A 5,704-nucleotide genomic window follows, 5' to 3' on the forward strand; every position below is an offset into this window, starting at 1 on the left:
TCATATCGGCTGAACCTCTAGTGTATACTTGTATGAACCCCTTTGCCTCACGATATCGATTAAGCTCAAGGCTAGATATGTGACATCCTCTAATAGCTCAATCATTCACTCGAACCTGTTGATAGATTATATAACTTATGATTGACTCCTCAATCACCTTTGGCATGACCATGCACTTCCATAATCTACAACATCGAGGGGCCCAGAGATATCTCTCCATAGGAGGGGCAAATCCCATCTTGATTATTCATATCCCACTACATGTTTCATAGTATACCCGAAAACTACTTTTATAACTACCCAATTACGGAGTAGCGTTTAGCAGTCCCTAAGTAACCTACTACACATGTTGGGAACCATGATGATCTCAGGTCTAAGGATTCAACACCAACACTAAATAAGATCACTGATGACACAACACATATGGCTCTTGCAGTGTTTCATGTTGGGTCTATCCAACAACATGTTGACTAACATGTGTCCACATTATTTATTTGGTATCTCTATACCATGATCCATGAGACATGATCATCAATTAATACATGTGCTGATCATCTAAACATATTTGTTCCACATATGATATTTGATCAGGGATCCTTTAGAAATAGCAACACATAACATAAAGAGTCTCATGAAAGAATCACATATTCATTAACCAATAATGAGTTTATCTATTTCAAGGAACAAAGTCGTCGGATAAATATGTAAACATAGTATGTGATACAATCATATCTATGATTGCCTCTAGGGCATATCACTAACATACATCTAAATCAATCACATTTTTTTAAAAAAAAAAAGACGTCGACCAGCAGACGAGAGGGCACGGCCGCCGCCACGCGCGGGACCTCCGGCCGCCTGCCCGCCTGCCCGCCGCCGCCACCCGCCACGGCCACCGCCGCCGCGGCCGCCGGCCGGATGGGAAGGGAGGAGGGGGAGGAGAGGGGAGGAGGAAGGGGAGGAGGGGGAGGAGGAGAGTATAAGTTTGAGGAAGGTGAAGGGAAGAGGATAAGTGTGAGGAAGGGGAAGGGATCTGTACTTGTGAGGATGTTGTTGCGATTGTGGAGGAGAGGATAAGGAAGAGGGATTATATACTACGCATTAAATTTTAGTCTCGGTTGGTAATACTAATTGGGACTAAAGATTATATTGATATTTAGTCGTTAGCGCTAGCCGTGTATAGAGCGTGTTAATTAACGGATAGGGCTGTGGAAGTAGGTAGCACATATGGAAGGATATATACTCGTTACTACTAATAAACATTTCTTTCCCTTAAGTAGTTAGAATATAAAAATTAGTTTATCTGAATTTTTTACATCATAATTATTATACATAATACTTCCTCCGTTTCATATTATAAGACTTTCTAGCATTGCCTATATTCATATATATGCTAATGAATCTAGACATATATGTGTGCCTAGATTCATTAACATCTATATGAATGTGGGCAATGCTAGAAAATCTTATAACCTGAAATGGAGGTAGTAGTATTTTTAACCTCCGAGCCATCATATGTACACAGATATATGTTGATTCAGTTCTGCACACTACACCAAAAACATCATGTAGAGACATTTTTAAATTGCCCTAAAATCAGAAATTTTATAGTGTAGAGACAGTTTTTAGAGACACTTTAAAAGTTGCCTAGAAAATTTTTGCTGTAGACACAATTTTACAGACATTTTCAGTATATTTTGTTAAATTAAGTATAAGTAACACGAGACATAAACATATTAGTGATGATATTAAGTTGAGTTGGTTAGTGCATTAAAGATAAAAATGATTTGCTCAAGACGTTTTGAGTTCAAGGATTGACTATAGCGCTATAGTCAATCCTCTTTTTTTTCACATATTGGTTTGATATAGTTGTGGTACGATTTAATGCCTCTACTCTATTAATGACATTTTATGAAATGGCTCTTCATTTATAGAGATAATTCATCGTAAGACACTTATTAGGTATTTTTGAAAAATTATAGTATTACAAATTCATTTAGAAAGTGTCTTTGTAGTATTAGGGCATGTACAACGGTCTTTATTAGTGGTCTCTCTCTATTGTTATGCAAGTAAATTTGATGACATGGAAGAAAGAGAAAGGAGTATGGTTGTTATGCATGACAACAGCTCGAAGTCGACTCTTAGTATTTATTAGAGCAAATTTTGTTGCATGGTAGTGAAAGAAATGAAAGAAGAGTAAGAAAAAATATTTTGATACATTAATGATTAGAGATCATATTGTCTCTAACTGTTGTAGGATGCTAGTCTCTAGATAACGTAGAGCTCATATCTTGACTCTACCTTTGTACATGCCCTTAGAAAAATATCTCTAGAATATTCTTTTCTGTTGCAGTGATGGCATGTGAATAGTATAGGAAAAGAAAGAATCTTGAAATGATATAGGCACGAGAATTATCCTCGGTAACCATGTACAACAAAAACTGATGTCCCAGTTGCAACAACAGAGAGAAAAGAACAAAAGCACCAAAAATATATAAACAGAAAGTATTCAACGTCGATTACGTATGTGACCATGCAGAAGAAACCGACGTTTAGGGATGTAAGTGAGCAAACCCACTACCTTATAAAATTCTGTTTGCTAGTTTATTTCTCACATGATAGCACAAATTTTAGAAAAAAAAAACTAAAAATGGGATAAATGAAAACAAAAAAATCCGGCTTGCACGCCCGGATCACATCCCTACCGACGTTGCACGCTGCAGCTAATTAAGTGCAAATGGACAAAAGAGAAGTGATGTAGCGAGAGATAGAAGAAAGTAGTAATACTACTGTCGCGCGCCGACTCACCATTTGCAACCGTGTATCCTCGAGCTAGCGTTGCGCGGAGAACGCTGCGGCGGCTGCAGCACCCACACGTGACAGTGTGCCGAGATCGATCGACACCCCGTTGATGATGGCACAGGCTCGGCGGACTGGAGGAACGCCAAAAAAATGGTCTTGTTTCTCAGTACTACAATCTTGCACCACAACATCGTGTCTGCAACATAGGTATTCTGCGTAAAATAACATTTTTGTCCAGGAGAATGCAAGGGAAACAGGCAAAGAGGCAAACCATCGGGTCCCGCGTCACCGCGTGCACGTCGCAACTCCTTTCCGCGTCAGCTGAGCCCGAGCCCGCGCGCCCTTCGCCCTTCTCCCACGCAGCCACGTCGGCGTGCCGGCGAGATTGGCCGCCGCCGCCGACCGCCGTCATTCCTCCCCTGGCTAATCCGCTCCGTTGAATTGATTCACCGTCTAGGCCGAGCGGCGACACGGCGGCAGCACCACCATCGGCGGCGCCTCACCCGCCCTCAGCCACCGCCGCCTCCGCGCCAAGGCCGCCACCCTCAGACACTGCCCCCGCCTGCTGCTGACCGTGAGAGAGAGGAAGAGTGAGGAGAGTGAGAGAGAGAAGAGAGAGAGGAAGAGAGAGAGGGAGAGTGTATGACAGGTGGGTCCCATATTTTTTAAATATAGAATGCTGACTGGACTGCCACGCGTACGCCACGTAGACCAAAACCACCGTGGATTGGGTCGAGGGGAGTAATTCGTCCGGTTTGTATAGTTGGGGGTGAAAAATGTCCGGTTTTGTGGTTCAGGGGGGTAATTCGGACGACCGCAATAGTTCGGAGGGGTAATTCGTACTTTTTCCTTCTCATAAAGATGTTTTCATCTAAATAATCATAAAAATAATTTAAAAATAATAAGATAGATTAATATGAGATATATCGCTCAACAAACATGCAAGTTCATATTTGACTTCTACAAGTTATTTTTTTTTTCAAATTTGAACTTGCATGTTAATTCGTGGAGTGATATCAATACTTAAAAAAAACATTTTTTTAGATACCCCTTTAATTTTATAGGCAGGCTAAAAGGGACCCGCCTATGACAAATGCACGAGAGCTGTTCCGCCAAGACCCTCCTATGAAAATTGATTTTCACAGGTAGTGGTTTTCATTGTTTGGCTAGTGGGCAAGACATGGATGGAGGCAGCCGCTATAGGAATATTCTCGAAAGATGTTGGACAAGTGAATCCGGTAAAATTGGTTGGATGAGCTCATCCATCTTGGGTAACATAGGTTGTTGGTAACTAAACAATGATAACTACATGATTTATTGTTAATTAGTGATTATCATTTCAACACTAGTGCTAATTAGAGATAGTGTATATTTTGTTGTAAATTAGTATTTTTATTATTAAAATATAGTGATAATTAACATATTTTGTATTGGGGTTTATATCCATCTGTATGTAATATCATGTAATATCAGTAGACACTGGGTTGAGTTCATAGTCATTTAACTTATAGTTGTTTAAATGTATAAGGATTGTGTATGTGTTGTGTGGGGAGGATAGGCGGTCTACTAGATGATATGTGAAGGAGACAACATCTTCAGTTACATCTAAAAAGATGAACATTTTATTTTTAATATGTAAAGATCTTTTGTGTTTGCTAAAACAATTGTATTTTTTTTACTCTGCCACCATATGTGTGGCCATTGATCCAATTGTGGCCGGTAGATAACCCGACAAAATAAAGAACCTTGAAAGACATCCGATGTTAGAATGTGTCCCTTGCATACTGGCTAAGACTATAAATCGGTGTTACGTCTATCCCAACCATCATCTTTTACCATTACACTCGTTACAATCGAACCGACATCCAATCATTAATTAATGTTGATATCCTTCACCATGTTTCCTATAACTAAACATTTATGACACAAACCATAATGCCCTCAATCCATCGTAGTGTTATTAATGGATAGTATAGCAGATATGGAAAGGATATTCTAGGCTTCCTATTTATTTTTTTATTTTATTAGATATATAAAAATATAGTTTATCTGTTGAAATCTTTGTGTTTTTCAGTTCCACTATTTATACATAATTATAATTTTAACCTTTCACTGCCATATATGTATACGGTCATTGACTCATCATAGCACATGGATAATAGACAATGAAAGAATCTTCATGTGATAGTTCTATTAGAATGTTTCTCTGAAGTCGACGAAGAACAGCCATATATGCATTACTTTCATCTAACCATTGTCCTGCGACCGTTATGGTAGTACGGATGCTTCGCTTGTTGCCATCCTCCGTGCTTGTTTTATTACTAATTAAATTTAATGTCATCGACAGCGACATACCCTTTCTTCTTGTCACTTATCTTGTAATCCAATTAAATTTATTAGAGCCCGCAAATTACTTATTCGTGTCCATGCAATGTGGTGCAATCCAATACAACAAATATGTCTTGTAGAGACATTTTTCTAATATTATTGAGACATTTTTAAAATACCTTTATAATAGACATTTTGAATAATATCTCATAAGTGCCTTTTAGTAAATTGTCTCTACGAACTAAGAGGTATTTTATATGATGTCTCTATACAAATAGAGGTACTTTGTAGGTATTTTATAAGATGTCTCTATGCAAATAGAGATACTTTGTAGAGGCATTAAATTATGCGGCAACTATAGCAAATCAATATGAAAAAAGAAAGAAAAATATTATCCATTGCCAATCCTTGAACTCATGACCTCTTGAGTTGACCATTTTTATTTTCAATGCACTAACTATCTCAACCTCATATAATTACATGTAAATATGTAATTTGTGTTACTTATATCTAGTTACTTGATATATATTAATATTCAGAAAAATACCTTTACATCGTTTTAAATACCTTAAGA

Source organism: Oryza sativa, chromosome 8 (genome assembly GCF_034140825.1).
Source record: "Oryza sativa Japonica Group chromosome 8, ASM3414082v1".
Classification (NCBI taxonomy): domain Eukaryota; kingdom Viridiplantae; phylum Streptophyta; class Magnoliopsida; order Poales; family Poaceae; genus Oryza; species Oryza sativa.